Raw genomic sequence first — 11,400 nt, forward strand, 5'->3', positions numbered from 1 at the left:
TTCCAACACAGTTTGAAAGTCAGAGGTTGAGTCTGAAAAATCCAGCTATTACCATTAAGTTGATTTTGACTCTTGGCAGCCCCGAGTGTATCAGAGTAGAGCTGCCCTACATGTAGTTTTCATTGACTGATTTTTGAAAGTAGAGTGCCAGGCCTTTCCTCTGGGATACCTCAAGGTGTCCTCCAACCTCCAACTTCTTGGTTGACAGCCAAGTGTGCCACCTTGGACCTAGTGTCTTGGACAAAACTGAAGCCCCAAGAACTATAAAGTCATGAAGAAAGCAAGTCATAACTAGAACCCAGATTCTGACACCTTATCTATCACTGGACAAGCTTTCTAACCAGCCTACGTCTTTACAGTATTTACACCTGTAAAATGGATGATAAAAATACCTGCCTCTTTGTTTTATTGTAAGAGTACCCAGAGGACTCTCAATTTGAAGACCCAAATTTTATTTCCACCAGAAATCATCCAAAAGCCAAATGGGAAACAAAAGTGAAAATTCCATTGTTGATGAAACTGGGAGATGATGAAAACCCAAACCACAGAATAGGTGGCTGGACTGCCAAGAGCGATGGAGAGAGAACAGGCTATTTGCAGGAGGAGCCTGACAGAGGACAGCTGCCTTGGCCTCAGATTTCTGCGTCAGCGAAGGACACTTCTGGGAGGTGAACAGCCTGAACCAGGTGCACTGACAGGCAGCAGGAGCTTCCCTGGACCCGGTGGGTTCTTGGAAACAAAGGGAAGGGACTGAGGGAGGAGACTCCCACAGATTTATATGGCAACTGCCAATTAGTACCACCTTGTTCATCCATTTTTTTTAAATTTTTTTTTTTACCCAGCAGCTTCTTCTGAGATCTAGACATTTGAAAACTCCCTCTGTGTACAGAGGTTGTGAAGTGAGCCCTCTCCTTACTAGAGGAAATATAAACTGGTGCCTCCCCTTTGGTGGATGATTTAGCAATCAGAGTATCTATCAAAAGTGCAAAAGCCTATACCCTTGACCCAGAAATTCCACTTGTAGGAATTTATCCTACAGAATCACTGCACAGATGTGAGATGGCACCTGTACAAAGCAATTCATTGCAACATTGTTTATAAACGCAAAAGCTTGGAAACAACCAACAACCTAGCTGAATTTCAGCAGGGGGCTGGGAACAAAGGATACATCCATACCTTGGAATGCTCTGCAGCCATAAAAACCAATAGGTACCCAGAGCTTATTGGAAGTGAAAAAAGCAAAGGCCAAAACAATGTGATTACCATTTATATAAAAAAAATAGGGGAAGAAAAAAACCGTATTTACTTGTTGTTGTTTGCCGTCGAGTCAAACCCGACTCATAGTGACCCCTCCTTGGGTTTCCGAGGCAGTATCACTACGGAAGTAGGATTGCCCAACCTTCCTTCCGAGGAGTGGCTGGTGGGTTTGAACCGCCAGCCGTCTGGTTAGCAGGCAAGTGTCTTAGCCACTATGCTACCAGAGCTCCCATTCACTTGTTATATACCTGTATTAGGAACTCTTATGCCACAGCGGTTAAGTGCTTGGCTGCTAACTGCCAGCTGCACCAGCTGGTCTGTGGAAGAAAGATGGGGCAGTCTGCTTCCATAAAGATTCATAACCTTGGAAATCCTATGGGGCAACTCTAGTCTTCCCATAGGACCTCTGTGAGTTGGAATTGACTCTCTGGCAACTGGTATACCCATAGTAGGCGTCCCTGGATGGTGTGAATAAGCAAATGGTTAAGCACTCAACTATTAGCCAAGAGACTGACACTTTGAACCCACCCAGGCACCTTGGAAAACAGGCCTGGTGATCTGCTTCCAAAAGGTCACAGCCCTGAAAACCCTTTGGAGGAATTCTACTCTGTCTGCACACAAGTCAGGATCAACTCAAGGGCGACTAACAACAACACAGACAGTATAAACCTGCACACTATGATGCTAGCAGCTGCTGCTCAGTCAGCTCCCACTCAGAGACCTCATGCACAATGGAACAGACAGGCTACCAGGCCCTAGGCCACGCCTATGACCAATGGCAATCAGATCTGCAATATTTAGGGTTTTCTATTGGCTGATTTTCAGAAACAGATCACCAGCCCTTTCTTCCTAGTCTGTCTTAGACTAGAAGCTCCAAAATCTATTTAGCACCATAGCAATATGCAAGCCTCCATTGACAGTACTGGCTACACATAATGGACATTGGCCCTGAAGCAAACCTGGGTTTTCTGTGTGGCAGGTGAAAATTCTACTACTGAACCAAGAATGCCTTTCTAAAACAAAACCCATTGCTGCCCTGTTGCTCCTGACTCAGAGTGACCCTATAGGACCGGAGGCCTAGCAAGGGGGGTAAGGGGATACTTTGAGCAATAGTCCAAGGGGGTGCCAGAGAAAGCTGGAAATGGCATTCCTAGGCGCCACAAGTATGAAACCCTCCTGACTGAGGCAACTGGACAAAAGTGGAACAAGATGGAGGAAGGCATTTCCACTAGCACCTTGCTGCTATCAAAATCCGTTTATCTTGAAATTGAGGGGAAGGGCACAGTTTGTATGACTCCGACCCCATGGATCTCCTCCTGTACCATTCACAATCCTTGGTAATGTTTATTTTCAATTGTAATCATAGAATAATTTATGATAAATATAGTTGTGAATTGCTTAAATGTAATATTTCTTAGATTATATGAATACTAACAACAAAATGGTTTTGTTAAATTTTTGTACATTGAATTACATTATTAGTTACATTATTAGTAGCTGAGCAGAAGCCCGTTTTTTTAAATTTTATTGTGATTTGGGTAAAAGTTTACAGAGCAAATTCATCTCTCATACAGCAGTTTACATACACTTTGTCTCATGACATTGACTGCAATTTCCCACAATGCAACAGCTCCCCTCCCACTTCCTCCCCATAGTTACCTCTTCCCTGTGTCCTTCCCTCCCATGCACTCCTGCCCCCTGAGCTGTCTCCCTGTGCATATACAGCCCTTCTATTTTCCCATGATTGATCTCTCCAAGGCGTGTATATCTACCTAATGTAAATGTTCAGCTCATATGCCTGTCTTTTGTTTGGCTGGAAGTCACCAGAATGGGTTAGATTCCAGACCTGAAAGGCAGCTAGGGGCCATAGTCTCAGGGGTTCGCGAGGTTCTATCAGACCAGCAAACCTGGTCCCTTTATTTATTTATTTATTTTTATGATTTTGAATTTTGTTCCACGTTGTTCTCCCCCTCTATCCAGGATCTCCTACAAAGATCCCCCTCTGAGTGGTGGACAGTGGTAGCAGGGCACCATCTAGCTGTTCTGGTCTCATAGTCTATAGGCTGAGGATTGCATGGTGTACCAGTCCCTTAGACTGATTGTTTCCATGCATCTTTGGTTTTCTTCATTTTTCTTTGGTCTGAATGAGAAGAGACCCATTGTTGCATCTAGATGGCTGCTTGAACAGAAGCCTTTTTAATTTTTCTCAAAAATGTTATTGACATAGTTTCACAAATACTAATGACAACAATATTATAGCTAAAACACCAGAAAATGTGACAGAATCGGCAGCTATAAAAACACCTGCAGTAGTGTGCTTGCAATGAATGCAGATGAAAGCATGTGATTTGACATGTAATTGTAGCTGATAATAATGACAGTTTCACGCAGGGCTATCCTGGAGGAAGTGCAGCCAGAATTGTCCTTGGGAGCACGAATGGCTAGACTTCATCTCACCTGCTTTGGTCTTGTCGTCAGAAGGGACCATTGCTTGATGAAGGATATCATGCTTGGTAAAGTAGAGGGCCAGTGGAAAAGGGGGAGACCCTTAACAAGACAGACTGACACAGTGGCTGCAATGAGGGGCTCAAAAACAGCAAGGATTGTGAGGATGGCGCATGAAGGGACAGTGTTCTGTTGTACACAGTGTCACTGTAAGTCAGAGCCCGCTTGATGGCACCTAACAACAAGAAACAGGGCACATTAGAAGTTCCCAAAAAGTAAATTAGTATCATGTTTTAGCCTTGTAGGTATGTTGATACACGCAAGCTGGGCTTACAAAAAATGTTTTTGTTGTTATAACTACAAGAGTATTTTTATAAAAAGTAATAAATTTCGACTGAAACACTGCACAAAAACTTTATAGACATAGTTTCAGTGTCACCCACTGTGGTCCACACTGCCTTTGTAGCCAAGTGCTTAACCACTGTACAATCAGAGCTCCTTTTCTGTTGTGTAAGTGTGTGCAAAAAGGACAAGGAGGCCACATATTTTGACCTCCTAGAACCCCACAAGAGGAAGGCAGAATCACCATCAATAGCCCAAGGCCTATTACTGCAAGGCCGGACATGCTGCCTCCCTCCAGCCCTTTCTCCAACCGTTCCTCCCAAGGCACCCACCACCTCTCTCCTGGGTTCGATAATTCACTGCAGTGGCCACACAGAACTCACAGATTATGGGGTTTATTAAGGAAGGACCAGGCTACAATTCAAGTTCAGGAAAAATGCTCAGTCTCTCTCCCAGCCCACCGTCTCTCAGCCAAGTCTCTCACAGTCTCTCCCCCAGCAGTGCATGTCCCTCAGTGTCTTACTCAGCAATGTGTGTCTCTCGCGTCTCTTTCTCAGCAGCACGTGTCTCTTTCAGGAGCGCGTGTCTCTTTCAGCAGCACATGTTCCTCAACCAGCAGTCCGAGAGAGTTCTGCCTCTAGGAGGCCTCCTTTTGAGCTTGGCAAGTGGCCAAACCAACGAATCATAACAACAGAATTCTAAGCACCTGAGAGTGAACATCCCATAACATTGTGTTGTGCCAGCCCAACAGAAATTACCCAGGTGGATAACATTTACAATCAGGAGCTCCTCAGTTGCTCATTCCACCACTGAGTTTACAATGACTTATGGGTAGAAAAGCCACACTAAGTAATTTACTACACTGCAGTGTGCAATACGGGAACGTTAGTGGTTCTGTGGTAGAAATCCCACCTCTCAGGCTGCAGAACCAGATTGGGTTCCTGGCCAACAAACCTCATGAGAAGCCACCACCCAGAGTCTGTCTGTGGAGGCCTGCGTGGTGTTGTGATGGTGAACGGGTTTCCAGACTTAAGACAGACTAGGAAGAAAAGGTCTGGTAAGCTACTGCTGAAAAACAGCCAACGAAAACTCTGAGGATCGCCACCATCCAATCTGCAACCCATCAGGGAGACAGCCCAGGACTGGGTAGTGTTTCCTTCCGCAAAATGTAGTATAACTTATTTAGCTAAGGCTCCACGGTGGAAATTTAAGATGCTCGTGCTGTTTGGTCACTATAAGCAACACTATGTTGAACTCCCTGGTAGCTGAATCTTGGCATATATACATGATTATTTCCTTAGAATACATTCTGAGAGCTGTAATTGTTGAGTGAAAATTTACATAATATGAGTTTATTTTTTAAAGGTTTTGCCAAATTGTTCAGTTATTTGCCACAATATAATGGGTTTATTTATTAGGTGTTTGTATTTCACTGAACCCACCTTCATTCCCTGAGCATCATATTTGATAGATGCAAAAGTATCTCTCAGAATCGGTATTATGAGGAACATTGAATAGTTTTCCATATGCTCTTGAATGATTGTATTTCATCTTTTGTAAACTATTCATTTGTGTTAAGTTCCTCAATTTTCTTTTGAGATGTATCTCTTTTCCTTATTAATATATACTTAATATATTGAGCTTACAAGTATTTTCTCTTATATACTGCAAAATCTGTTTCCCTGCGGTGTTATTTACTTCTCATGTGTACTTACTAATTTTTGGTTTTGTGGACTTACAAAGGTATTTCATTTTTATTTAGTCAAACCTCTCGATCTTTTCTTTCTTTCTTTAAAAAACAATGGTTGTTGCCTTCGGTAGTGTTTGGAGAGACTTCTTCCATACCTCCCTTCCCCCCAACCAAAAAAAAAAAAACCACCACCAATGAGTGGTTCTGACTAAATAACACCCATTGGGTTTCCAAGGTTGTAAATTTTTACAGAAGTAGATTGCTTCATCTTCCTCTCATGAAGCAGCTTATGGGTTTGAACCACTGACTTTCTGGTTAGCAGTCAAATGCCTTAACCACTATGCCACCAGAGCTCTTTTTAATTCCATCTCAAGAATATGTGAATAATCACCTGAGTTTTCTTGTGTTGATATGTCTTCTTTTTAACATTACACTTTCTGATACATTAGAATTCATTTTGGAGTATGATATGAGGCAGGGATATATTTTGAGCTTTTTCCCAAATGGTTGATCAGTTAGCCCAAAACATTTCTTTTTTTCATTCAATACTTATTGTTTAAGTATTTGTCATATGAAAGCTCTTATTAAAGGTGATGGCAGATTCAAGGTTGGATTGAACATGATCCATCATTCACTGAGTAACTGAGTTTCATTAGTTTTAATTTTACCCAAATAACTGTTTAACATATCACATTTCTTCACTAGAACTGATGCTAAAATTTGTAATATTTACAGAAGACTAGAACTAACATACCTAGGAGAAAATTTGCTTACATAGAGACACAGTCATTTTCATTCATCCATTTAATATTTATGAAGTGTCTCATACATGCCAAGGAGCTCTGGTGGTGTAGTGCCTAAGGCATTTGACTGTTAATCAGAAGATTGGCGGTTCAAACCCACCAGCCGCTCCACAGAAGGAAGATGGGACTATCTACTTCCGTAAAGATTGATGGCCTCAGAAACCAATGAGGGTCACTATGAGTTGGAATTGACTTAATGGTAGTAAGTTTGGAGTTTTGTTTTCTAATACATGCCAGAAAGTGATTGTGATAAATTCTACAAACAACATACAAATAAAATAAGGCTTTAATGATGAACTGAGACATAAAGGAAGTGGGTAGCATGCATTGTGAGTGTCAGGGGGAAGAAGATTCTAGAAAGAGAAACAGTAAGGGCAAAGCTCTAAGGCAGGAACATGCCTGCTGTGCTACAGGAGAAGCAAGGAGACCGGGTGGATAGAATGGGGTATATGAGAGGAGATGAGCTCAGAGAGGCATTGGAGGTGTGGGTCTTGGACTTGCAGGATAAAATCTCTAGATTTTTCTTTACTGAACTTTATACAAAAATTCAAAGCTGATTAAGACATTCTTGGGTCCTGAATGAGTTAATAGTTCATGTTAAAAGCTGTAATAGCTGTAAGCAAAATTCCACAGGACTTGAGAAAATGTAACTAATAAATCTATTGGCAGAAATCAGAGAAGTTGGGTCATGAGTCAATGCTGAGGGTTACAGGGTTTCTTTTTGAGGTGAGAAAAATGTTCTCAAATTGATTGCGGTGAGACGTGCATAATTGTGAGAACATACTTAAAATTATCAAATTGTACACTTGAAACGGGTGAAGTGTGTGCTGTGCAAAGTATTAATAAAAACAGATTATAAAAAGAAAGATTGAGTCAGAGTTCCACGCAGAATGGGAGAATGTATATTTAGGCTGAGGGAGGTTTTGGTTTGGGGAGGGTTATCTGTGAGGTATTTATTTTCTCTTAAAAAAATGAGAGTTCAGCTGTGTGGCAAATTGCTTTTCCTTTTCAAATCGCCATTTTTTCAGCCTGTATAATGAGGACTATAACACCTATGTCTTGAAATCATGATGATTGAGTTGTTTTTCATCCACTATCCATTTGTTGTTATTGTTAGGTGTCGTCCAGTCAATTTTGACTCACAGTGACCCTATGTGACAGAAGATAACTGCCCCATAGGATTTTCTAGGCGGTATCTTTATGGGTGGGATCCTGGTAGAGCTGTGGTTAAAGAGTTCCACTGTTAACCGAAAGGTCAGAGATTCGAACCCACCAAGGAGAAAGATGTGGCAGTCTGCTTCTGTAAAGATTTAGAACCTTGGAAACCCTATGGGGCAGTTCTACTCTGTCATATGGGTTCAATATCAGTCGGAATTGATTTGATGGCAACAGGTTTGCTTTGATCTGGAAATCTTTATGGGAGCAGATTAGTAGATCTTTCTCCCTCAGAGCTGCTGGGTGGGTGGGTTAAGCCAAGCTCTTAACCTTTGTGCTACCAAGCCTCCTACAGGGCCCAAACACAAAGAGCACGCAGGCATTTTAATTATGGCCATGGGGTTGCCATAAGTCTGAATGGACTCAACGGGCAGCTTGCAACAACAATAATAACTCTTTATTGAGTGCATTCCAGGGCCAGGCACGTTCATATTCAGAGGGCTACCAAACCCATTACCATCAAGTTGATCATGTCTCATAGCAACCCTATAGGATAGGGCAGACCTGCCCGTATAGGGTTTCCAAGGCTGTAAATCTTTATAGAAGCAGACTGCACACATTTCTCCCATGGAGAGGCTCATTGGTTCAAATCAACAACCGGCCTTAGGCCCTACACTACCAGAGCTCTTTTTGGATTAGCAGCCCAGGGCTTAACCACCACACCACCAAGGTTCCTTTGCACGAGGACTGTATATGGTAGTGTTTGTTATCTGCAATTCTGAAAATTAGCCAATGAAATCCTTATTTACTACAAGTGTCCTATCTGCCGTCGATTCCACAATGCAAGACTGGGCAGATTTCCTTCTGTTGTGCATGGGGTTACCATGAGTTGGGGCCATCTTGGTGGCAACTAGCAATGACAACCCTGAGTGTGCACTGGCTTGACACAGGTAAGCTGGAGGCAGAGGAAATAGTCCCTCAGACCACAAAGTGGGAAACAAGTAGTGAATGCATGTTGTTGTTGTTATGTGCCGTCGAGTCAGCCCTGACTCATAGCGACCTCTCCTTGGGTTTCCGAGGCAGTATCACTACGGAAGTAGGATTGCCAACCCTCCTTCTGAGGAGTGGCTGATGGGTTTGAACCGCCAGCCATCTGGTGAGCAGTCAAGTGCCTTAGCCACTATGCTACCAGAGCTCCCAGTGAATGCATAATAACCAGTAAAGATAATAACCAGTAAAGAAGGCTGCCAACTGAGGTTGCTAAGAAGAATAACAAGAAAGCCCTCTTTCAATCAAGGCTTCAGGGGAGGTCAGTCTAAGGAGAGAATCTCCAATCTCAAGACTTAAAAGACCAAATGGAGCCAACTCTTCACAAAGCTGGAGGCAAGTGTTCCAGGTTGAGGAAACTAAGGCACAGAGAGAGAGAAGGGTGTGGAGTTTCTGTAGTAACTGCACAGAAGAGCCAAGATTTTAAATCCAGTGCCCCTAATGCCAGACCAAACTCCTACCCACAATATTGTCATAATCATTCATGTCCTTGATTCTTCTCTTCCTCAATGGGCTCTCAGACACAGCAAGTTTGTATAAAAATCGCTTAGTTGATCCTTGACAATTGTGGATGATTGGGACTCAGTCTACAGCCAGGCTTGTGAGATTCGAAGACTTTCTCTTTCTGGGCCCCAGTTGGGAAAGAGGGTGGGAGATGGGACAAAGGGGGTTTTACCCCATTTTCCTTCTCTTCCTTCCTGGCTGGGCTTTCCAACTCTAGCTCTGACATAGCTGTTTCATGTATTTATTAAGGACTCCTTTGTCTTCAGTCCACCTTTGAGCTGGGGCCTTTCCGGGTGGGGGTGGGTTGGGGCCTGGGGGTAAGGCTCTGGGCTGTGCAGACAAAACCTGAGAGGGTGGAGAGAATGGGGGCAGGGAGGGAGTATTGGTCTTGGAGGGATTGAATTCACTTCTTCTCAAATGTTACCTCCTCCAAGAAGTATTCCTCATTTGCCCTGGATAAAACATGCATACCCAGCCACCCTGTCCTTCTCTGTCCCTTTTCTTGATATATTTTTTCCTCCAGTGCGTGGCACCTGCTGTTGTTGTTGTTAGGTGCTCTGGGAGTTAACTTTGTGTGTCAACTTGGCTAGGTCTGGTTGAGTAGCCGGGCAGCTGGATGTAGTTATTCCTCATGGTAAGATTGGTAATTAACTCCATGGTGGAGCAGCTGTGTTGGAGCAGCTGAGTAGCTGCTTTAGGGATATGGTCTGCTTCTCATGTATAAGCAGCAGCTTTGGGAGTGGTCTCTAGCGTATGGCATGTTTGAACCCTGCATGTAGCCAGGTGGTTGTTCAGCAGCCTGCCATGCTCTACTGCTCTTGGGACTTTCAATGGACTTGAATCAGTGACCTGCCGTGTTGTTTGGTAACATTGGGACTGTGCCATTCTATTTGTCGACCTTGGGCTTGTTAGGCTCAGTCAGTAGCTCTCCGAGTGAAGATGTCTCTAGCTTCAGCGGGCTGGGAGCAAAAGGCAGAGCTGAAGCCCAAAGTTGAGGAGCTTTCACCCAGCCCCTAGAGCCTGGCACTTTGAACTCAGACTTAAAGCCTCCAGACTGTAAGAGAATAAACTCCTGTTTGTTCAAGCCATCCCATTTGTGGTATATTCCTGGCAGAGTGGGCTAGGGAACCAGAACAGGTGCCATGGAGTTGGCTCCTACTCACGGTGACCCTATGGACAGCGGAATGAAACATGCTCAGTCTTAACATTATCCACACAATCCTTGCTATGCTTGAACACACTGTTGCAGTCATTGTGTCAATCCATCTTGTTGAAGGTTACAGTCTTCCCCTTTTTTGCTGACCCTCTATTTTACCAAGCATTATATCCCTTTCCAGGACTGACAGCATGACCAAAGTACAAGAGATGAAGTCTGGCTAGTCTTGCTTCTCTAAGGAGCATTCCAGCTATACTTCCTCCAAGACAGATTTGTTCTTCTCGCAATCTATGGTACATTCAATATGCTTCTCCAACACCACTGTTCAAATGCATCAATTCTTCTTTGATCTTCCTTATTCATGTCCAGCTCTCACCTGCGTACGAGGCTATTGAAAAGACCATGCCTTGAGTCAGGTGCACCTTAGTTTTCAAAGTGACATCTTTGCTCTTAAACCCTTTTAAAGAGGTCTTTTCCAGCAGATTTGCCCAATGCAATATGTCATTTGATATCTTTACTGCTCTTCCATGAGAGTTGATTGTGGATCCAAGTAAAATGAAATCCTTGACTATTTCAATCTTTTGTCCGTTTATCATGATATTGCTTATTGGTCCAGTTGTGAGGATTTTTGTTTTCTTATGCTGAAGTATAATCTATACTGAAGGCTATCATTTTTGATCTTCATCAGTAAGTGTTTCAAATCTTCTTCACTTTCAGCAAGCAAAGGTATGTCATCTACATATTACAGGTTATTAATGAGTCTTCTTCCAATCCTGATGCCACATTCTTCTTCATGTAGTCCAGTTTCTCAGATATTTGCTCAGCATACCGACTAAATAAATATGGTGAAAGGATACAATCCTGATTTTAAACGATGCAGTATCTCCTTGTTCCATTCAAATGACACCCTTTTGGTCTATGTACAGGTTCCTTATGAGCACAATTAAATGTTCTGGAATTCTCATTCTTTGCAATGTTATCAATAATTTGTTATGATCCAC

This window comes from Orycteropus afer, unplaced genomic scaffold (genome assembly GCF_000298275.1).
Source record: "Orycteropus afer afer isolate SDZICR_OR568_19922 unplaced genomic scaffold, OryAfe1.0 scaffold00123, whole genome shotgun sequence".
Classification (NCBI taxonomy): domain Eukaryota; kingdom Metazoa; phylum Chordata; class Mammalia; order Tubulidentata; family Orycteropodidae; genus Orycteropus; species Orycteropus afer.